Genomic DNA, 25570 nt, shown 5'->3' on the forward strand with positions numbered 1-25570 from the left:
TAAGCCAGTGATGGGTATTAAGGAGGGCACTACTGCATGGAGCAGTAGGTGTTATACGAAAACAATGAATCATGGGTCACCGCATCAAAAACTAATGATGTATTGTATGGTGATTAACATAACATAATAAAATCATATATTTTTTTTAAAAAAAGCTTAAAAAATGAACCTTGACCAAAATCTCATGCCTTATGCAGAAACTAACTCAAAATGGATCACAGACTTAAATATAAAGTGTAAAACTATAAAACATTTAGAAAAAACATATAAGAAAATACTTGAGACAAAAGGTAGGGAATGAGTTCTTAGATTTGACACCAAAAGCACAACCCATAAAAGCAAAGTATGATAAATTTGATCTCATCAAGATTAAAGACACTTGGTCTGCAAAAGCCTAAAGAAGATGAAAAGACAATCTATAGACTGGTAGAGAATATGTGCAAACCATATATTCACTAAAAGTTTAGTGTGTAGAATATGTAAATAACTCTCAAAAATCAATAGTAATGAACATTTCACTGAAGAGGATATACAGAAGGCAAATAAGCACATGAAGTGTTCTATATCATTAGCCATCAGGGAAATGCAAATTAAAACCACAATAAGATACCACTACATACCTATCAGAGGATTAAAATAAAAAAAAACAGTGATAGCATCAAATCTTGGTGAGAATGCAAAAAATCTGTGTCACTAATTTTTGGTGGGCAGATAAAGTGATACAACCATTCTGAAAACTTTTGCATTTTCCTTAAAAAAACTAAACACGCAACTACTATATGTCTTACCAATTGCACTCCAGGGCATTTATTTTGGCAAAATGAACACTTATGTTCATACAAGGATCTTTATCAAATATTCATAGCAGCTTTATTTTGAATAGTCCAAGACTGGAAACAATCCAAATGTCCTTCAGTGGGTGAATGGTTAAACCTGGTATAGTCATACTATGGGATATCTCTAAGCATGAAAAAAGAAGGGTCTATTGATACACACAACAACTTGGATCTCCAGGGAATTATGTTAAGCAAAAAATGTCACTGCCAAAAGGTTACACACTGTGTGATTCCATTTATAAAATTTCCTTAAGAATAACAAAACTTCAGGGGCACCTGGGTGGCTCAGACAGTTAAGCATTTGCCTTCAGCTTAGGTCATGATCCCAGGACCCTCTTCCTCTGCTGCTCCCCCTGCTTGTGCTCTCTCATGCTCTCTTTCTCTCTCAAATAAATAAATAAAATCTTTAACAAAAATAATAAAAGTTCAAGATGGAGAACAGATTAGTGGTTTTCAGAGATCGGGGCAAAGTTGGGAGAGAGTGGTGAGTATGTCATAAAAGGACAACATTAGGTGATGGAAATGTCCTGAATCTTGACTGTGGTGGTGGTGACATGAATCTACACATATGATAAATTGCTTGTAACTAAATACACACATGCATACACACAAAAGTAAAACTGTTGAAATCTAAATGCTATTGGTAGATTATATTGATACCGGGGTACTATTTGTAATATTACACTATAGTCCAGCAAAATGTTACCACTGGGGTAATGATAAAATGTACAAGGAATCTCCTTGCATTGTCTAATAATTGGTGTGCATCTACACATGGAGATGCTAGGTGGGAGGAATTATTGTGACACCCCCCCCCTTTGGAAACAATCTACCAGCAAAAGTTTCTTTCTTACTTATGCAAAGTCCAAAATTGCTATCGACATCATGATTGGCAGAGACTCCCTCCAATGGTGATATTGGCTTCTTCCTTCTTGAGACTCCATCATTTTCAACACCTAGCTTAAACATGAGTCACACAAGCAGACTGTATGTATGACCTGCATGTATGATAGAGCTTGACAGACTTTCTTTTCTTTTTTTTTTTTTTTTATTTATTTGACAGAGACACAGTGAGAGAGGGACCACAAGCAGGGGGAGTGGGAGAGGGAGAAGCAGGCCTCCCACTGAGCAGGGAGGCCGATGCGGGGCTGGGTCCCAGGACCCCGGGATCATGACCTGAGCCACCCAGGTGCCCCAAGCTTGGCAGATTTTCATGGGACAGGCCTAAAAGTGTCCAAATTTGCTTTCCATTTTTTCTACTATTTTGATAAATTTCATTCTATATTTAAGATAATAGTGTTGTCTGATGAATAATAATTTCAACACTCAAAACTCAATTCCAAAAGTGAACCCAAGACTTGTCAAAATGCAAAGCTCAATTACTTGACACAATAATATTTCTCACTATATATGTTTAATTTAGGATTAAGACATTTGATTTTCAAAAGTATAGTTTTCACTAATCCATTGACTGGATCCTGCATTTCACTGAAGAGAACCCCATCATTTGCCAGTACTTAGCTACAAGTAGGACAGGTAATGTAATCTTACTGTACCAAAGAAGCTGCAGATTTCAGAAGTTGTAGTGATCAAAGAACAGTCTCCCACCCAACAGTTTTGGACACAGAGAAATTTGGATCTAGGGTCATTCCATATTTCTGCCTTAAAAAAATTAAGAGAGTAATACCTATAATTGGGTGATCTAGTTTTCTAGAAATACCTACAATTTGACAGGCACAAGGTGTACTTCAGCAACTCTAAATGTCCGTGCAAATACCCCACATTATTGCTGCTATACTGAAGAGCTGCATATCACGTAAGGAAGTCCACTGGAAGATCATCCCGTTATATTTAAATAAGAACTATAAATCTAGAAATAATAATTATTTAATTTTAATACATTATTGCATTAGAGTATTTTTTAAAAGGCTGTTAAGTCGCTAATAAGTAAGACAAACTTGATTTTCTCAGGTAAGGGGGAGTGGTTAACTAGAGTTTTACATACTCATAAACATTGACTCTTAACATTTGTCTGAATCTAAAACAAGAGAAATATTCTTTTTATAAGACCCATAGTCAAATTTGTATTCCCATTTTGGACCACAGTAATGTAATATATTTCCTGTGTTCAAATATAATTACATGACTGAGTGCTTTAATAATCCTTTTCCATTATAAACAAATATGGGATGTTTACATAACTTGAAACTAAAACAAATCCCAACCAAAATTCAATTAGGTAAAAACTGTGGTAATTGTATGAAGTTTCAATAAATATTATTCATGTAGAATGTCTTAGTTTCTCTCAAAGTTGTGCTTATTACAAATCAAGAAACCAGAAAACATTTCAAAACCCCAAACAGAGACACTCTATATTAGCCAACAGTTCAATAATTAATCAACAGATTAATATATATCTACTTTAAGTGTTTGAAAACTTGCATTAAATAATAAGACTCAGATCTAAAGAGAAAATTCCACCTAGGAAAACAAATTGGTAGCATTGAATTTTAGCTTTTATTCCAAGGACAGTTCCCTTCCTAATTTATAATGCCACAATGAAATATACACAAAGCAAAAATCGGTAGACACTTATGTGTAAAACAAAACAACCATACTCTGTTAATGCCCACATTTTCAAAAACAAAACAAAACAAAAAAGCCCAAAATTTCAATATGTACTTCACAGAATTAAATTTTGTTTTATCCACTAAATGAATTTCTCTTTCCAAAGCTATCCCATTTCACATATGTCTCCAGATTTCATTATCAAGACTATCCCAAAAGATAAGCTAAGTGGTCACATATTTAATATAACTTGAGATCTGATATCAAAAGACATTATTCTCAAAATAAATCCTCCATCTGCCTTCCAGAGTCTGTGAAATTGCATTATTTCAGGTGTATCTTTTACTTATAGTCTCCATGTTTCAAAAATCACTGTTAAAATACAATTAACACTGAAGGGGATTTTGGATAATAATATTACTATATCTCTCTAAGTTGGTGTTTACATCTTACAGAATTAGAATTGGCCAAAATCTTTGAAACACCTTTAAAAGATTATGTTTGCGCATAAAAATACATAATGGAGGGGTAGACGAACCATGAGAGACGATGGACTCTGAGAAACAAACTGAGGGTTCTAGAGGGGAGGGGGTGGGAGGATGGGTTAGCCTGGTGGTGGGTATTGAGGAGGGCACGTTCTGCATGGAGCACTGGGTGTTATGCACAAACAATGAATCATGGAACACTACATCTAAAACTAATGATGTAATGTATGGGGATTAACATAAGAATTAAAAAATTTAAAAAAAAGAAAAAAAATACATAATGCAAAACTATTAGAAATATGAAGTGCATTTGAATCTTAGCTTTTTGTAAGATCTTTATAAACTTTTCTTAGCCCTTACAGATCAAATAGATGAGGATAATTAGAGAGTCTGAGTATCATATTAGCATATTTCTTTTAATATATGTGTAAAACTTTGTACTCCACAAATAGAGCATTCCAACACTATATCAGTCAGCTGCTAATGGCTAACAAACAGTCCAAAATCTCACTGCCATATAAAAATAAACATTTATTTCTTATGTCTTCAGATCACATGGAATGATTGTGTTAATCTCACCTGTACTCATTTCATGCATCTGTAGGTTGGTTGCGGGTCAGCAAATTTAGGGTGAATTTGATTGAGCTTAGAATCTTGAGTCAGGCCTGTTTCACATGTCTCTTGGCCTCTTTGGACCCACAGGAGAGCCAGCATGCTTTTTCGTGGCAAAATGGTAGCAGCAGAAATGGCAAGTGGAAATACAATACTTGTTAAGGCTTAATGTCATGACTAACGTCATGACTAGTTCACTGTCATTTCCACCTGCATTCCATTGACCAAATAAGCAAGGTTGAGCCCAAATTCAAGAATAAGAGTTTGCATACTCTACACACTTTGAGCCAAAGCAAGTCATGGGACTAAATTCAACATTGATCGAGTGGGGGGTAAACTCCTCCAATGGGTGTAGGGATTAGAGGTAAAAGGAGTGTATATTTTTGAACATTAGTATTCTCCAAGCACTATTTTAAGCATCATGGAGTGTTCACAAATAATAATCATGAACTTTGCAACAAGGTGTGCCTCAAAGAATAACTCAAAGCCGAAACTTTACAGGTCACCTTTTCTGACCATTAGGCAATATGACTGGACATAATTCACAAAAAATTATGCCAAAAATAGTAAGGTCTGAAGGACTCCATAAATGATTGCCTATGATAAGAATAAAAGGGCTCTCTCAGAGGATCACTGTGTTTCTAGAAAGTTGTTCGGTGGTCAAAGCCTATGGTTTATTTAGATGGATGAAGTGCTCCACTGAGAGTTAAACTATCAGTTAAGTATGAAGAAAAACGTAAATGAGACGCCTAAAAGTACAGTGGGCTGCTGGGAAGACAGTGTTTTCCCTGTCACAGGAGGGTCTCTTCCATGTTGATCCAAATGGTAAATTGTGCTATAATAAAGTGTCATTGGTCCACAACAAATAAAAACAAAGAGTGGCTTTTCCCAAAGTTAAGACACTTAACTTTGATACTTAATTTCAAGGACTGCATCTTATTTTGAGATTCGATTCTTCCTATATTTAATTATTAAGCTGCCCTTTGCATTTTAATGAAATGTATGTGATTCCAGAGGGCAGTTTTTTTTTTTTTTAAGATTTTATTTATTTGACAAAGAGCCACACAGCAATAGAGGGAACACAAGCAGGGGGAGTGGGAGAGATAGAAGCAGGCTTCCTGCCAAGCAGGGAGCCTAATGTGGGGCTTGATCCCAGGACCCCAGGACCATGACCTGAGCTGAAGGCAGACACTTAACAACTGAGCCACCCAGGTGCCCCCAGAGGACAGTATTTTTTGAAACTTGTCAAATGTTATGAAATTTTACATGTTCCTGAAATCCAAGTGTCTGAGAGCATTCATACAGAGTTTTTATACTTTTTCTCTTTGAGTTCTCAGGAAATGAAAGAATTGGCTAGTTCAGCTCAGTATTGGATCTTTGGTATCAGCAGGCTGTACTAGGTACACAGTGATTACTTTGAATAAAAGACATAACAAGAACACAATGCTGGCAGAGACTAGTTAGAAGCTCAACAATCTGTTTTTCCCTTCTCCTAGGGAATATCTGCCCTACCTATTCCATTCTCCTAGCAGTTAGGTGCATCCGTAGACAGTGCTCATCTTAGAATGTAGGTGGAAGCAATGTTTGACACATCCAGAACTGGCCTTGTAAGTTACCTGATGCAAGAGCCTCTATAGCTCTCTCTCTCTCTCTCTCTCTCTTTTTTTTTTTTTTTTGCACTTGTTGGCCAGATCAATTTATTTTTACACTTTTATTTCTTTATTAATGTGGACAGAGCCACGCGAGTCAGTCACTGAATATCCATGTTCCAGACAGCATTCAGATAAAGACATTGGCTCTTGTACTGATTAAAGAACCATCTGGTCACTAGGAAAATGATATAAAATTTTAGCTAAGGCTGAAGGAGACCTACTGAGGATATACTGAGTGTCTCTTAGAACTCTAGCAATGGCCAGAAGATCTGTAAGACATAGATGACTATTTCTCTCTCTCTGGCCTCTGCTCTGAATAATTTGCCTCTTAAGAAGATTAACTTGAAATTCTTCTTAGGGAAAAGAATCTTAAGTAACTTTTAAAATAATTATACTAGTTATGTCTCTCTGCCTAGTAATTGAGGAAAAAGATACTGATTTCTATTATGCCAGTGTGTTAGGGATAATAATGAAAAGAAATTCTGAAACTATTTTTACTTAACTACTACAGGTGATACGTCTACAGGACTGAAAATTCTTAAGTGGAAATGACAGCCTGATGATTTCTTGTTTCCAAAAGATTTTAGGCTCAGTGAATTGTCCATTTCACTGAAATCCTGCTGAACAAATGCATAGTGTTCCCTTATAATGTCCCTCTGAGTTTATGTAATAGTCATAGTTTCAAGTGTAAAGATTACTTCTAAATCCCATGGTAGTATGGATTTTACATTATGTTAGATGTCTTCTCTTTCTCTCTCTGTCTCTGTATCTGCCCCTCTCTCTCTCCTTCTCTCTTTCTCTTTTAATTCTGGACATGGAAGATCACCCCCCCTTTTTTATAACATGTCAAAGTCAATTCAATGGAAGCATTCATGAAAACTCACACCTGTTAAAATACTGAATATCATTTACCAAAGAATATCTGTTCTTAGTCATATAGTCTGTCTTCATATGATTGGATAGTTATAATAGGACAGGAATTGGGTCAAATTGTTATATCATCTCTACTCCCAACTAATTTACTAACTTGATTTCCATTATTTTTAGGTTGAAAGATTTTTGCTTTCATTTTCATCAGATTCTAGATTCTCTCATCACTTACACATGGACTAGAATTTAGTTTTGAATGTGGTACAAGCCCTGCTTAGAGGAAATTTCTAGAATATTTTATATACCAATATTCTGAAGTAAAATATGCACAAGTTTCTTGTCCAGCAGATGGTCACTTAATGATGCTGAAAAGAATAGCCTGATACACCAGATACTTTTAGATAATGTCTTCATGGCTACAAAGAATAAATCTATGGCATGGCTTGTGATTGATATACATGATCTATGAGCAACATTTTTCTAACCACATCAGAGACCTAGACTACCAAGAATAGCTATTATTTACTGAGGGTCTGCTATTTCTAAGTCATTTCCAGCCATCTCTAACTTCTATCACTTTCTACAAAATATGAACTATAATTCCTGACGTACAGTTAAAGATATGAGAGAACAAACAACATCTTCAAAGTCATTGAGACAGTAAATTGCTTGGCCAGGATTCAAATCAATGTCTGTTCCTTTTTCCATAGTACCATGGAGAATATCTGACAAAATAATGCAATGATAAGATGGCTAAAGTGCTTAGACAAAGCAGTGCTGGTGTTTATTTGACTGTGCATAAACTTCTTTCAGAGAACTATGTGAAAGTATATTTTTCTTTTAAAAAGCTCCAATTACCATATATTGTGGATTTAAATCAAAGTGGCATATAAAGTGACCTGCATTTTTCTGTATAAACATTTGATTTTGGTAATATATAGGTTTACTCATCCAGCTGCTCCTCCAAGCTGTTACAGACCCAGGGCAGAGATTATTAGACTCCAGCTCTCTCCCCATCAGTAGGTTCTTAGCCATTAACAGGAGGCCAAGAGGTGGGTGGAGGACTAGGTCGAAGCCTTAACCAGGTTTATGTTGACATCTCAGTACCATAAAATGTTTGACTTGGAAAGAAGTTGAAGATCACTCTGTTGAATTCCCTTATCGTGGAGAGAAAATTCAGGACAGAAAGGCAATGTGCCCTATGCTCAAGACCACATCATAAGTTAATAGCAGAGCTCAGGTCACTGAACAACTAGTGAAATGCTCTTTCCAATCTCCATTGAGATATATGTTGTCTGGATACTGAGAAAAAGGCTTATTACTTTGTGTAAGTTGTTTCATTTTTCCACATGCGTTTCATGACTGGTGGGAGTCACATGAACTAGGAAAGGCAGATGCTGAAACTTGGTGTGCGATGAGCAGCTTGCTGGAAGTACGTATGCTTTATTTATTACTTTTATCACAATTCTTGGCATTTTTTTCATAAATGAATCGTGAACGTCATGGTTGATGGGACTTTACTGGCCAATTCTTGGGAAATCTCAAGATAGCATCACTCAGAATCTTGGGCAAGAGTTGGATTCTTACAGAATGTTCCACTGCGTGATGTGGCAATGATGAAGGTGATTTTAATGTAGGAATTGGCAGGTTGAACCCTGAGTTTATTAGTGAAAACCTTTAGTGACACTGTAGTCTGTGAAATCTACATGAGTCCGATTTGTTGAACTGATCAAATGAACCAGAAACTTAACTTCATAATTGTTTTTTCCAGATAGTTGGAAATATATTAACATTAACATATTGCTTCTTTTTTTCCTTCCCCAAAGACACACACACACACACACACACACACACAGCTTGTGAGGCTTAATTACAAAATATATCAGGAGGAACAATTGCAAAGATATTCTCTACGGTGACAAAATATATCTTGCATATTATTTTCTGTGTTTTTCTCCATATTCAAATCCCTCTTCTATGAAATTCCCTACCCTTAAAAGGAAGAAAACTTGTCTTACCTTCCTTTTATATTCATTCATAAAACAACTATTATAATGATAAGTTTTTGCATCATCACTTTGTACTCACAGGTAACATAAAACTTGGAAAAACTCACAAAAAAAAGAATGACCACGAGAGATATAAGCATCGTATTTTAAATAGAGTTTGGGAGAATTCACTGACGTTCCTGATCATTTTTCTTTGCTTGTGAGGCACACAAAAGGGGAAATACTGAATGGACAAACTGCAGGCTACAGCAACCTCTCACAAAATTGTTAGTCAGTGTCAGCAAATGAAACTGACAAAAGCATCTGGAGGAAAGATTGAGTAATTATTTTTCCGTGTTAATGGCCCTTTATTTGTGGTTTTTATGCCTGTGTTTGTTAACACTAATTGCCTGTACTCTACTGTTTATTTTTAATGAGTCCCTTAAAAACGGAGCACTGACTACTGTTGGATTTATTCTTATTTTGTTTACCATAGAAAGAACAGTGGACAACAGGACTCCATCTCCTTAAAGGGAAGGCTAATGCTGGGCATCAGTCAGTGTAAGAAAAAAAAACTGTCTTTGGATGTATGTGTGTGGGGTTTTGAAAATGGAAACAGAATCAATGCACTGACCTATTTGTTGGTTGGGTCTCACTAATCCATGGAGATTCAACCCAATGTAACTATTTTTTTTCTTTGTCCATAATCATCAGCTTGGTTTTACAGTGTCCATGAAAGAATACAAAACAGATTGCTTATAATGCAAAATATATTTCATTTCTTCATATACTGCAATATTCCAGATCTTTCTTTCTTCACTCCATGATATTAAACTCCCTGAGGTCAGGAATCAACAGTGTCTCAATCATCTTTGTATCATCTGCACTTAATAGATACATACTTTGCAGATAATAAATACTCAATGTTAACTTATTGGATAAATCACTGTAGCTACAATTAGCTTCTGGATTCCCAAATCAGCAAAGCATATTTGACAGGACACTTAGATATAATTACATTTATAGTGGACATTTTTATAATTTTTAAGAAAATGCTTATTTATCTATAAAATTGTGCATTAATTTCCTAGGGCTGGTATAACAAATTACCAGAACTGGTTGGCTTAAAACCATAGGAAATATTCAAACCAGAAGTCTGAAATTAAAGTGTGATCAGGGCCATGTTTGCTCTGAAAGTTCTGGGAATGAATCCTTCCTTGTCTCTTCCTAGCTGCTGGTGGCTGCCAGCCATCCTTGGCATTCCCAAGCTTGACGTTCCATCACTCCTCTCTTCAACTTGTTTTCACATGGCCATCTTCCCTCTGTACATGTTCTTGTGTTGCTCTTTGTTCTTTATAAGGACACTAGTCATTGGATTAGGACCCACCTTAATCTGGTATGACATCGTCTTGGCTACATCTACAAAGACCCTAGTTCGAAATAAGGCCACATTCTCTCATTCCCCCTCCTTTTTTATTCTTTCCAACTTTATTGAGGTATAATTTACACAATTTTAATTTTTAATTTTTAAATGTACAACATGAAGACTTGATATATATAATGTACATTGTAAAAAAAGTTCCTACAATTCTGTTAATTGACATCTGTCATCTATTTACCATTTATTTTTATTTTGATGAGAACATTTAAGTTCTACACTTAGCAAATTTCAATTATACAATACAATATTATCAACTATAATCACCATATTAATACTTTAGACCCTCCAACCTTATTCATTTATAATTGAAAGTTTATACCCTTTTACCAAACTTTCCCCATTTCTCCCCACCCTCAGCCCCTGACAACAACCATTCTACTCTCTTTTTCTATGAATTTGATTTCTTTCTAGATTCTACAGATACATGATACAACGCTGTATTTGTCTTTCTGTCTGGCTTATTTTTCTTAGCATAATGCTTTCTATGTTCATCCATGTTGTCACAAATGTCAGGAATCACTTACTATTTTATAGCTGAATAATATTCCATCCTGTGTGTATGTGTGGGGGTATACATGTGTATACACATATATAGGTGTGTGTGTGTGTGTGTGTGTGTGTATACACAAAACTAGGGGCGCCTGGGTGCCTCAGTCCATTAAGCGTCTGCCTTTGGCTCAGATCATGATCCTGGGGTCCTGGGATCGAGCCCCACACCGGGCTCTCTGCTCAGTGGGGAGTCTGCTTCTGCCTCTACCTCTGCTGCCCTCACCCCTGCTTGTGTTTTCTCTCTCGATCACTCTCTCTCTCTCAAATAAATTTAAAAATCTTAAAAAAAAGTATATATACCCACACACATATATATCACATTTTCTTTATCCATTCATCTGTTCATGGACACTTAGGGTGTTTCCATATCTTGGCTACTGTGAAGAATGTTGCAAAGGACATGGGGAACTGGTATCTCTTCAAGACAGTGATTCTGTTTCCTTTGTATATATACCCAGAAGTGGGATTGTCAAATCATATAGTAGTTCTATTTTTAATTTTCTGAGCAAACTCTATACTGTTTTCTGTAGTGGCTGCACCAGTTTACATTCCCACTAACAGTGCACAAGTCTCCCCTTTTCTCTATATTCTCCCCAGCATTTGTTACCTCTTGTCTTTTTGCTAATAGGCTGCTAACAAGTATGAGGTGATGTCTCACTGTCTCTTTGATTCACATTTCCCTGATGATTAGTAATGTTGAGTACCTTTTCATGTATATGTATGTCTTGTTTGAATATGTCTATTCAGGTCCCTTGCCCATTTTTTAATTGGGCTGGCTTTTTTTTTTTTTTCTATTGGGTTGTATGAGTTTCTTGTATATTTGGGATATTAGCCCCTTACCAGATACACAGTTCACAAATATTTTCTCCCATTCCATAGTTTGCCTTTTTATTTTGTTGATAGTTTTCCTTGCTGTGCTGAGGCATTTTAGTTTGATGCGGTCCAACTTGCTTATTTTTGCCTTTTTTTTTTTAAGTTTCAAGTTTTTATTTAAATTCCAGTTAGTTAACATACAGTGTAATATTGGTTTCAGGAGTAGAATTTTGTGATTCATCACTTTCATACAAGACTCAGGACTCATCACAACAAGTGCCCTCCTTAATGCCCATCACCCATGTAGCTCATTCTGCACCCACATCCTTCAATCAACCCTCAGTTTGTTCTCTAGAGTTAGCTTATTTTTGCTTTAGTTGCCTTTGCTTTTGATATCAAATACAAAAAATCATCACCAAAGCCAATGTCAAGGAGTTATGTTTTCTTCTAGGAGCTTTACAATTTTAGGTCTTTAATCCATTAGCCTTGATTTTTGTGTATGGAGTAAGATCAGAGTACAGTCTCATTGTTTAACATGTGGACATCCAGTTTTCTCAGCACCATTTATTGAAGAGATTATCCTTTCCCATTGCATATTTTTGGTGTCTTTATTGAAGATTAATTGACCATTTATATATGGGTTTATTTATGGGCTCCCTATTCTATTCCATTGATTTGTGTGTTTTTATGCCAGCATTGTATAGTTTTGATTATTGTAGCTTTGTAATATACTTACAAACCAGGAGGTGTCATGCCTCCAGCTTTGTTCTTTGTCAAGGTTGCTTTGGTTATTCATGGTCTTTTGTTTTTCTATACAATTTTTTTTCTATTTATGTGAAAATGCCATTGAAATTTTGATAGGGATTGCACTGAATCTATAGCTTGCTTGGGGTAGTATGGACATTTTAACAATATTAATTCTTCCAATCCATTTACAAGAGCATCAAAAGAATAAAATATTTAGAACTAAATTTAACCAGGGAGGTGATAGATCTGTACACTAAAAAGTATAAAATATTGATGAAAGTAATTGAAGAAAATACAAATAAGACCACATCTTGTGGTTCCCACTAGACATGAATTTTGGGGGAACACTATTTATGTTAGTACACTCTGGTTGAATTTGCATTCTGGCCACATCATTTACTGATTGTGAGACCTTGGGCAAGATACTTTATATCTCTAATCCTCAGTTCCTTTGTATTTAAGAGGAGGTCAATATCATTCCTACCTACCCTGCAGAGCTGCCATGAGGATGACCTGAACAAAGGTATGTGAAGCCTTTAGCCTGAACCTGATATATCAAGTGAGCTCTATGAAACAACATTGCTGAAATGAATATAGTAGAGTGTAATAGGATATTTATGATAATGTCCTTCATTACAACAGTGATGAAATGCTAAAGCAAAATTCCTACACATGGTTTTATGAAACACCAGGAAATGTTGTTCAGTTATGCAAATCTCTAGAAAGACCTAAAGGTACAAGAGAATATATTGAGTAGTTGCTCCTAGGGTTTCTATTCAAATAATACATTGTTCTAATAAAATCATACCAGAAGTCTAATTATATGAATTCAAAAAATAATACCCACAACTACAAAAGGGAGAGTATTGGAGATGATGGGTTAGAGTAGAGAGCTAATGCAGTGAGCATGGACTAACAGTATTCCAAAAGGCACAGTTTGAAAAGAATGAACCTGGGAGAGGGATGCATCTCCTTCAGAGTGCTTTGTGAATACTGTTTCTTACAATTGAATTTGTGTTAAGAATTGAGAAGTAGAGAATTGAAGGCTAAGAGTGATTACATTCAGCTAATAGATGAGAGAGCAGAGACCAGCTTTAAATTCCTTAGATAGTAAAGCCACAGCAGTAACAACAGCAACAATAATAGTAGTCATCTTGGGAGGGATTGCTTTGTACACTGTTCTACACATGTTCTATGCATCATTCCACTTAATCCTCACTGTCTTCTGAAGGATATACCATTAATTTTTTCCATCTTTCTTGAAGATAATACTGAGGCACGGAGAAGTGAAACTGATTAATGAAGTGCTTCTTGGTGATAGTAAAAAAGCTTTGGAATTAAACAGTCTAGTTCTATTGCTTGTTGTTTTTACCCTATGTGATTTTTAATTGTACTACAAAAATAGCAATATCTTTGTACGTTCTGGAATGTGGGAAGACCCAGTCACTCCCTCTATTAGTGAGTGGTATGAATTTAAGGATGTGATGTTGCCCAGAAGTGAGTCTGAGGACACTAGATAACTAGAAGCTTAAATTTCTTCTGTCCATTTTATGTATTAAATGTTTATTATGTGCCTCTTATGTGTTAGGCACTCAGAATACAAAGCTTTTCTGAGCCTTGACTTTCAAGATGGCCATGTGGCTTTTAGGAGACCACCATGTCTCCTAATCTTGCCCCATTACTGAAAACAAAATGTCACTCTCTATTTAGAGTCTTGTGAAAAGCCAAACAGCAAAGAAAGTTATTGAAGTGATTCAAATAACATAAAATAATAAATATTGTATATTGGAATTAGAATTTGAACTGGATATAAAAAATTGGGCTTTTCAAAAATACATAAATCAAAGATTTGACTGAATATTCTATTCGTTCATGCTGGGTTAAAAATGGATTTTTTTTTGGTAGAAATTATGTTTCTTTCTCCCCCACCCCCTTTCAAAAAAATATTGATTGGAAAATTCCAAGATCGAACTAATTGTCAGTGTTCAAATAGTTGTTTGACTCAGAATATATCATGAATCAAAAATAATCTTTTAACTTGTGCAAATGACTCATCAAGAAGAATAGTGTAATTTAATAAATGTGTCTCCCTATTTAAGTTAAAATATTTGAGCCAAAATTAGCAGCATGTCTTGCTCTTTTTCGACATCTTAGAATGGAATAAAACACAGGAGAGGTAAGTTTCCTTTGTCTGGTTTAATTGTTTTGGGGAGATGGGCCAGTGTAAAACCACCTGAATCCAATGACAAGAGTGTAGAGATAGGAGTTAAAGTACCATAAAAGTTGGGAATTAACCTTGATGTGGTAAACAACTTGCAGTCTCAAAGATACTTTAAGACACATTTTTCTTGCAACTTCCTTTTAGGAACAAAGTAAGGCAACTAAAAATGGATATGCACCCATTGTGTCCTTAATACAAATACGTTCATTAACATCAGCTTTGTTGCCAGAAACACCATTTTCTTAGAAAACCATGGGTAAATTATGAGGATATTATTCTGATACCAAGAAAGAGAAGGAAAATTGGTGCTATTTTAATTTGTTTTGCTTTCCTCACATCTAATGAATAAGGTTTGTGCATGCATGTGTGTGTGTATACGTACTTAATTACTTTAATAATTTGGAGGGAAAAGGGGTGTTAGAAGAGGTTCTCTGCAAATTCAGCTAGCCCAGAAGGAATTGTTGAACCGCTTGAATAGAAAAAGAGAATGAAAAAAATTGAGTGCCTTCCATGAGCCAGACCCTGTGCAATTATTTGTATACACAAGGATGAAGATGATAAAAAAGTTCTTGTCCTCAAGAAACTCAATGAGGACTCAATGAGGACTCAATCAGAACTGTAGGCAGAAGTGAAAGGGAACATTCAAGAGCTCGCATGGTACTAAGTAGCCAGGTAAGGTGTAGCATGCACATGGGAAGATAAGAGGTTGGAAAAATAGATTGGAACCAATTTCTAGAGTGACTTGAATTTAAGACTAAAAAGTTAATGCTCTATTATTCCTTTCCTTTTTTTCTATAGCCAAACAAGTAGCAATGTTAAAAAAAAGATATGAAAAGATTTATTTTTTTATTATTTCATCTGTATATATTTCATCTGCACTACAGATTGAATGTTTATCTCTCCCCCAAATTCATATGCTGAAAACCTAATCCCCAATACAATGGTACTTTGAGGTGGGGCTTTTGGGAGGTGATTAGGTCATGAGGGTGGAGACCTCATGAGTAGGATTCATATCCTTAAAGAGAGGCCCATAAAAATTCCCTTGGCCCTTATACCAGGCGAGGTTACAGTTAAAAAAACACGAAAAAAACATCTAGGAAGTGGACTGTCATGAGACACGGAATTCCCCTGTGCCATGATCTTGGACTTCCCAGCCTCCAGAACAGTAAGAAATAAATGTCTGTTGTTTATAAAGCCCCAAGTTTATAATATTTTTGTTATGGAAGCCCAAACAGACCAAGACCAGTCTAAAAAAGAGTGTGGAGGACAGGGACTGTATGAAGATTGTGAAACAGATAAATATATTACCCTTGCACATTGATTTTTTTTTTCATTTTAAGAGAAATGGTATATTTTAATTTGTGTTTTTGCTTTTCTGATGTTTAGAAGTGTTTCCAGGTTTTCTGTCTTGTGCTGTTTTTAACTTTATTTTAGGGTTTGAGCGAGAAAGTTCTAAACTGTGAGTGATAATGAGAAATTTGGTCTATGTAGAAGCACTCTGTGGGGATGCTGAGTCTCTGTGGCTTACATCTGTTTAAACTGGGGTGGATGAGTCAACCAGGGTGGACCAAAGGCTGTGATTTGGTTCTAAATTTAGGACATGCATTGGCAGTGTCCCTTCCTTTAGCAAGTAGCCAGCTCTGGGAGCTTTCTTTCCACATCACTATTTGAATGTGTAAAAATACTGTATATAACCTGTGCAACAATCATAGCCCTCCAAATCTAGATTTTCCCATTCCTCTTGTAATTTTTAGATCAAAGTTCAAGTTAAACAATGCAACCAGCCAGTGAGCACACTTTGCAGGGAGCAAGGGGTACCGTGCTTTCCTTGGGCAAATGGAACCTTAATTATTTGCAGTTTGTTTTCTGTATTTTAACATTTGTAACAATTTTAACATTTGTAAAATAACAACAACAAAAACTATCTTTTGATTGTGGTAGTTAAAGCTTTGCTGGGAAAAGTCCAACCCATAGCAAAAATTCAAGGTGGGATGGGAGGCTTAAATCAGCGTTTCTCAAAGTACCTGAGGCAAATGACTAGGTTTTTTTTTTTTCTTTTAAATTTCCAATATGTTGAAAATCATAACTTTTGTAAAATCCAATAAAAGTTACTAGAAAATGAAATAAAAGACATGCAAAATATAAGCCCTCAATTTTTATTATTAGATTCAACAGATATATTTTTCCTTTGTCAAGCTGTTTTACAGGTTTCTAAATGCTCACAACTTCTGTTACTTATCTCTTCACATTTTGTGGAAAGCCTCCGGTAAGTGGACCACACTTGGAATAGCACAGGCTTAGAGGATTCTGAAAGAAGTCAGAAAATCCCAGAGCAAATGATAGATTTAAAACAAAACAAAACAAAACAAAAAAACTATACATAATACATCGCTTAGTCCGGACTACCTTTGTTTCTCTGCATTAACCAAAATTGCAACAAGTTACAAGTTGGCTGCTTTCTGATTTCTGTAAAAGTATATAAATTGTCCTTCAAGCACTAAACCAGTAGCTGTTGATAGAATTCAAAACTGAAAAGCTATTTGTGTGTGTCTGTATGTGTGTGCGCATGCATGCACTCATGCGCATGTGCAGAACTATTTTAAACAATAACCTATAATCTGTGGGAAAATTGGGATCTTCATGAATTTTTAAAAGTAGCATCAAAAAAAGCATATACTCTGGAATGTTGGCTATTACTTCTAGTTGATTCCAAATTCATCTTTGTAAAATTTACAAATATAGACTAGAAGCCATCTCGGGGAGTTTCACTGAGTGGTATTACCTCATCTTAGAGCTATTTTTTTTTTTTTCTGCTGCTTTTTTTCAACACCCAACCTTTCTCGCTGTAAATCCTTTCCTCTGCTCCTCCCAAGTTTATATTTCTTTTTATTAAATGATGAAGAAGCTGACAGTCATTTCAAACTCCATTTCCCCCTCCTTCCAAAACTATAGAAATCCTGATATCTTTTTTTTATGAACAAATGGTTACCAGAATAATAAGAACTCATTCCCAATCGTCCCTTGCAGTCAAGTGTAATTTTGAGACTAATTGTAGACAATGGGATATGAGCAGATGTGTTGGGACCAGGTTGTGGGAACCACACTTAAAAGTTCACACTTGCAATCATGCTTGGCTCTATTTTGCTCTTTGCCTCCACCTAATTCCTGGCTGAAATGAGGAGTTCCATCCGTCTTGGGTAGGAATCGCATATAGTGGAATGAAATGTTAGATGGAGTAAGGCTCTAACCTCTCCAAATACCATCCTGTCTCCATACCATTTCAAACAGTTTTCCTCTAAAGTTTTTGATGTTGTAAGAATATAAACTTTTACATTTTTTACTATTACTCAAAAGAAACCTTACCCTAACTTATAGGAGTGAAAATAGGAGAAGTATATTACAATTACATTTTCGTGCTTCTCAATATGGTAGCCTTTAGCTATAGGTGGCTATTTAAATTTAACTTAAATAAAATGTAAAATGCAGCTCCTTGGTCACCTTGCACATTTTATGAGCTCAACAGCCACATGTGGTTAGTGGCTACCTATCAACCAGTGCAGAAATTGTAGATAGTTCCCTCATCACAGAAATTTCTGTTGGGAAAAGTTGATCCAGAAGGTAAGACCTGGGTTATTCCTTAGTGTAACAAAATAGACATTTAATAAAAGTTTTTCATTTCAATATATTTACCTACATATTGAGTCACCCAGATAAATAAAATAAATATGTTTAAAAATATAATGATATATAGTAAATTGTGAGATAATGAAATGTTTGAAAACAAATCACAAGAAACACATGTCTATTCCTGGGATGGATGAACATAAGTTTCAGGGGTTGATCCAGGGCCTGAAATAAATAATTCTGAGTTCTTCTACCTCCCTCCTCCAGTTTTCCTAGTGATTGTTTCAGGCAAAAGTGGACATCAAGGATGCATACAAAGAAAAGAAAGAAGGGGAGCGCAGTGAGATGCAAAAGTTAAAATATATATCTTGGTCAGATACATATAATAAACCAATACTCAAATAAACTAATGAAGGGCAACTGCATTTCAGCTGATTTGGGGATAGTGGAAAATGTAAGAACTGGTTTTAGTTATAGTAATCTCATTTCCTTTATCTTTCTCTTTCATTTGTATTATTTTCTTTTTATTTGAAATCATATGCCTTATTTTCTACATGCTGCTCGGAGCACCCGAGTATTACAGCATGCTAATACCTCTGGAATTTTGTCTGTGATGCATTTTCCTTACCTGAGAGTTTGAGAAAGACGTTTTCACAAAGATGAAGTGTAGTGTAACAGAAAGTTTAGAAATTATTTCATTGTTAAAACCTATCAGTGTGTTATATTTTTATTTTTGGTTTTCCCCTTAAAATATGTCCAAGCTACTGCTCTTTCCTTCATATTGTTTTTCAAACTTTTCTTTTTTTTCTTTTTCATGTAGGCTCCACTCCCAATGTGGGCCATGAACTCACAACCCTGAGTTCAAGGGTTGGAGACTGTATTGACTGTGCCAGCCAGGTACCCCTCCTTTCTTTGTATTGATTAGTAGACTTTCTATTTTTAAATATGCAAGTATATTCCTTCCCATGAGGCCTTAGCTAAAAACAAACAAAAGCCTTTATTTAAAACGTTACCGTAGATTTTATACTTTAAAGTGATTATGAAAATTGAAGACTTGTTTTCTTAGTGAACTAAATTTTTTCCCATCTTTCCTTACTATTGCAAGGTATATCACATTGAACCTTAGTCATATGGAAATACATCGGAAACTCGTTACAATATTATTGGCTATATAGTGGAATTCAATATATAAAAAATTATTACCAAACCACACATTGGTGGTGATTCAAGGGTTCAAGATATTTATTTTGCTTCAAGCCCTTTCCCCCTTTTCTCCCAGCAAGAGGCAGTACTTTGATTAGCTGTGCATGCTATCAACATTAAATCAACAATAAAATCATGGGTTTTCCTCCTTAGAAATGGATCAGTGAGGTGATGTGATAGAAAGCACACAAGATTAGAAAGAGTTGAGTTCAACCCCTGGCTCCTATTAGTTGTGGAACTGGCTAAGTTCCCTAACCTTCCTAGGGCTCCACAAAATGTAGTTTATTTATTTCCTTGAGGCATTATGAAAATGAAGTGAGGAGACTTATGGGACATATTAGTGTATTAGTCAACTTGGGCTATCATAACAAAATGCATAGACTGGGTGGCTGAAACAATAGAAATGTATTTTTTCACAGTTCTGGAGACTGGAAGTCTGAGATCAGAATGCAAGCATGGTCAGATTCCAGTAAGAGCTCTCTTCCTGGCTTGTAGAGAACAGTCTTCATGCTGTGTGCTCACACGGCCTTTCCTCAACATGTGTGTGCAAAGAAAGAGCATGAACAAGCTCTCTGGTGTCTCTCCTTACATATATGGCACTAACCAATCTTACTGAACCAAACAGTACCTTTATAACCTCATTTCACCAAAATCCACATCTTCAAGTACTATCACATTGGGGTTAAGGCTTCAACATATGAATTTGGAGGAAATGTAAACTTTCAGTCCATAATAATCTGGCACACAGAAGTCTATTGGTAAGTAAAGTAAGAAAAATGAATCATCATGTGAAGATGAATAGGGAAAGTGGTCATCATCACAGATATGTCTTTGAGGATCTCCCTTTTGGTGTGAACATCTAGACCAGAATTTCCTGGAGGGCCTTTTGAAGAATAGGAGCTCCAGAGATGCTTAAAAAGGGAAGGGAGGGTTCTGTGTTCAACAACATTTTAGAAATTTTGCCTGAAATAAGAAAAACCTTAAAATACTACTTAAACTAAACATTCTGAACTTATTTAACTGTGTGATCCTCTCATGACCTACTCCTTATAATATAAGAGTTTCATGGAACATAGTTTGGGAATGTTTCTGTTTACCAGAATCTTATAAATGAGGTTTATCATTTATTTAAAAGAACTTGCACTTAGAAGTTGAAGAGATAATTTATTAATTCAATATGCACTTCTACCCATAATTAACCTTTTTTTTTAAAAGATTTTATTTATTTATTTGACAGAGAGAGAGATAGTGAGAGAGGAAACACAAGCAGGGGGAGTGGGAGAGGGAGAAGCAGGCTTCCCACAGAGCAGGGAGCCCGATGCGGGGCTCGAGTCCAGGACACTGGGACCATGACCTGAGCCAAAGGCAGATGCTTAACCCAGGCACCCCTACCCATAATTAACCTTAAGGCAGGACCTGAGAATAAAGGTTTGATGAGACTTTCTCATGTGTATGTGTATGACTACACATGTCATAAGTTATGTGTCTATACACACACATAGACATATAAGATATGTATGTATACATAAACACATATGTATACACATATATGTACTCTATTAATTTATTATACATAGCCAACCTATGTAAAATAATTCAAGACAACTCAAACTGTTTAAAATGGTTTATCTTGTGCATAACACACCCATTGAAAACAAAAGCTAACACATTCTATGAACATGCTGTCATTATATTAAGTGTTCTAAATACATGTTTTTATTTAATACTCAAAGCAGTTCTAGGAGGCAGGTTCGTCTGTTAGTTTCCTTTCACAGATTTGGAAATTGATGCTTCCGAGATGTTACTTTGCCCAGAGTTTATTTTATAAGTAATCGGTGCAGACCCACCCTAAGGTGACCCCCAATGGGTTATGCTCTTATATATACACCCTTTCCTTGAGTGTGGCCAAAACCTGTGACTTGCCTCTGACCAATAGAATATGTCAATGGTGTAGGGACTGGTTGATTTAATTCAGGTCCTTAATAAATTGAAATTGAGTTAATTAAAAAGAAGATTATTTTAGGTAAGCCCAGCTTAATCTAGTGAAAGCCCCTAAAAAAGGAACTGGGACCTTTCTTCAAGTAAGTAGTTTGCCTACTGACTTAGAAGAAGCAAATCACCAGTTTCACAGCCATAAAGAACTGAATTCTGGGGTGCCTGGGTGGCTCAGTTGGTTGGGCGACTGCCTTCGGCTCAGGTCATGATCCTGGAGTCCCGGGATCGAGTCCCACATCGGGCTCCCTGCTCAGCAGGGAGTCTGCTTCTCCCTCTGACCCTCCTCCCTCTCATGCTGTCTCTCATTCTCTCTCGCAAATAAAAAAAATCTTTAAAAAAAAAAAAAACTGAATTCTGCCAACAACCTGAAAGAGCTTGGAAGAAAACCCTGAGTGTCAGATGACAATATAGCCCAGACAAATCTTTGATTGCAGCCTTGTGAGACCATGAGTAGAGGACCCAGCTCTGCAGAGCCTGGACTCCTGATTCTCAGAAGGTGTAAGATAATAAAAGTGTGGTGTTTTCTATCACAAAATTCATGGAAATGCATTACATAGCAGTAGAGGACTACTAATATAATGATGAAGATAGGTTTTTAACTCAGGCAGTCTGACTTCTGAGTTTGCATTTCTGAACTCTTTGATAACCAGCATCTTATAGGATAAAGCTTGGTGCCTGGTCCTAGAGATACACAGCAATTTACTTTGAGGTCTAGATGTTTGTGAGGCCAAGGATGACAACAAGGTACATTGCAAACACTATCTCATGTGGGTGATTTTTTGTTTTTTGAGGTTTTTTTTTTTTTTTTTTCCATTTTGTATTTAGGGATACTTAGGTAACCGGTAGATAAGACCAGATATAGATTGAAGGGAAAACATTTATTTTTTTCATACTGGTTCTGCCCTTACTCATATGACCTTGGGAAATTCCCAAGTTGCCCTCTGCCTTCTAATTTTCTTTGTGACATTGAGTTACTTTATTCAATTTCCTACTTGAAGCTAAGCCTACTGATTACACCACACAATGATGACTGCAAAAAAGACTTGTCTCAAATGACAAGCATTTACAAAATAGTAGCTTCCACATCTAAAATCCATTACAAAACTCACTTACTGAGTACTTACTCTGTGCTGAGTGCTATTTATCTTCACAGATTCCTTAAGTATTGATTCTTCTTTCCTTTAACACACTAGGACTAAAGTTAGTAAGCTGCATGCCTTGCCTCTATGACCAGAAGACAAAACTCAAAAGTCCTGATTTATTGGGCTGTTAGATAAAATCTGGCTTCTGGATTTTTGAATCTATATTCATGGGCTGCACATCTTCCATATGTTAAGGAACAAAGAAAAATGTCAGATGATTTTAATCACATGTTTTCGTATTCTACCAGATGATGAAGGTCTAGCCCAACTATCAGAAAAACAAGGCAGTGGGTCTCTGTGCGTATTCTTGGCTCTCATTCAGGGAGCTGTGTTTTGAAAAAGTAACATTGTTTTTTAAATTTATTTCTTGCACCCCACCCCTTATGAATGTACCCCTGCATCTACCAAGAATTTAAGCACATTAATTCTCTCTTGTTAGACTTCCTCTCTAAACACACATTGCAAAGAACCGCTAATTTCATTTTCTCTCTGTTTAATCTCATTTCTTTCTTTTTGGGATTTCTGTTTAAAAGAGCTTTTAACAGTCTTCAGTCGCATATGGTGCATATGCTTACGGAATAGGCAAACCAGCTTTAGTAAAACAAGAATAAAAATAAACCACATGGACCTAAACTCCAAACTTTTTGGGAGGTCCTCAATGGTGCTTTTTTTTTTTTTTTTGTACACGTCAATTATTCCTGTTTGGAACCAGGAATGGAATCGTCCTGAATACGGCAAGAAAGACAGCATTGTTCTCCAGATCAAAGAGCCAAGCTAGGCCTATGAGTTCTTGAAAAGTCTTCATCTTCTGAGATTTGCAGGCTTTCTTCATGAACAAAAACCTTCAGCAAAAGATGAGAATTATTGTGTGTGCTTTGCTAAAGGATGAACTTGACAATTTCTATTTGACATATTATAAAACGGCAGACACTAAACATAACAAGCCACATAGCAAAGCGCAAAATCCTCAAACCCAAATATTTAAATTTTAGCTACTCAAGAAGCCATGGAAATAAAATGGAATTTCCTAGTGAAATCCCTTTGGCATTGTCTTCCTGCTGAATGTTTTCAAAACAGACTGAGCAGTCTATTTCCTTAGGGATCACTTTTCTCTAGTTGCTTTATATGTTTACACATGTTCAACTACTCATTGTATTGTCTATTATAAGAGAAAATTCATACCATGCCTTCAGGTTTGGATCCAGGTGATTACCAGATTGGTCCAAGATGTGGGTGCAGGATGCATTCGTGTCTAGATGCTATTTCAGCATGTGTGGGGAGAGGGGAGAAAAAAAAAAAACAGAAGAAAGGGGGAGAAAATTATGCTGAGTGGCTTCACTGCTCCAAGGCTTCACTGCCTTGGAGATCTGACAGGTTCTTTGTTCTTTGCTGCTTGAATAAGAATAAATCAGGAAATCCATTAAAAAATATTGGGTATGCACAAGGAAGAAAGGAAACACAGAGCAACTGGAGCTTGTTCTCTAGAGTTTGTAAACATGATGGTGTGATAAGATAAGAATTTAAACAACACGTAAGTCACCTACATGAGAGAAGTGACCCTGTTCATCATCACTTGCCAATCATCATGAACATGGTACAGGTTTCAAAGAGAAGATGGGACATGACCTGTCAGTGAAGAAACTTGTGATTTTAAGAGGATGAAGGGTGTGAAGAGGTCATGCCAGGAACTGAGAGCTCTGTGAATAAAAGGGGGTGAAAATACAAGATATATGCAGGATATGGCAAGAAGACACGTTTCAGGTGAATTTTGGTTTAACTAGGACAGGGTTTACAAACTCAGATGCCTTAAGAACAACAATGGTAATGTAAATTAGAGAAGCAAGTTGGGGGTTATGCTTTCCTAAAGGCACTAACTTAAAAAAATAATTTTACGGGCGCCTGGGTGGCTCAGTCGTTAAGCATCTGCCTTCGGCTCAGGTCATGGTCCCAGGGTCCTGGGATCGAGTCCCACATGGGGCTCCCTGCTCGGCAGGAAGCCTGCTTCTCCCTCTCCCACTCCCCCTGCTTGTGTTCCTGCTCTCGCTATTTCTCTCTCTGTCAAATAAATAAATAAAATCTTTAAAAAAAATAATAATAATTTTGCTTATCAAACAAATAGAAATATTCTTCATTCCCACAAAGAAAACAACTCATTTCCCTTTTGTATTTTCTCTCATGCCTTTCCTCTTGGTAACATGGACGCAGATCAATAATATTTCTCCTGTAGAAAAAGCAACAGTGTAGCACATGGACAAATCTCCATTGACCCTTGGCCTCCCATCAGAAAACCACGGGAAGCACAGGGAGTCTAGACTACTTGGGCTCCTGTCCTGTCTGTGAGGTGTAGCTGTTGTGACCCTGTGAGGAAAAGAAGCCATGAGGGCCAGAGCTTTGATTTTTCCAGAGAAACTTATATCTGAGCTTTAGTGTAAAAGTTCTCAATATCTTTATTGTTGGCTCAATCTTTTTTAAAACGCTGCGCAAGCCAAAAATGCACATGCCTAAGCAAGAATGCCCTCATCGGCCACCAGAGTGCCACTTCTAATATGAAAGAGAAGAGTGCCATAGGACTGCAAAGATAAGAACTTCTAGGAAATTAATGGAATTAGTCTTCATGTTTCAGTATGTAGATCCAGATCCAGGCTTTTGCACAGAGCCCAGATTTGATTCATTTGGTAAATGCTAAATCCATTCTATTTGCATAGCATGTTCTCTAAAGTATTTTCAATTGGAACTGATTTTGTATTTGAGAGTGAAAGAATGTATTCTGGCAAGCTGATGTTTCCTTCTGTGAAGAGCTGCTTTTCCAAGGGGTTGACAAACA

Source organism: Leptonychotes weddellii, chromosome 9 (assembly GCF_054177405.1).
Source record: "Leptonychotes weddellii isolate Sample4059 chromosome 9, ASM5417740v2, whole genome shotgun sequence".
Classification (NCBI taxonomy): domain Eukaryota; kingdom Metazoa; phylum Chordata; class Mammalia; order Carnivora; family Phocidae; genus Leptonychotes; species Leptonychotes weddellii.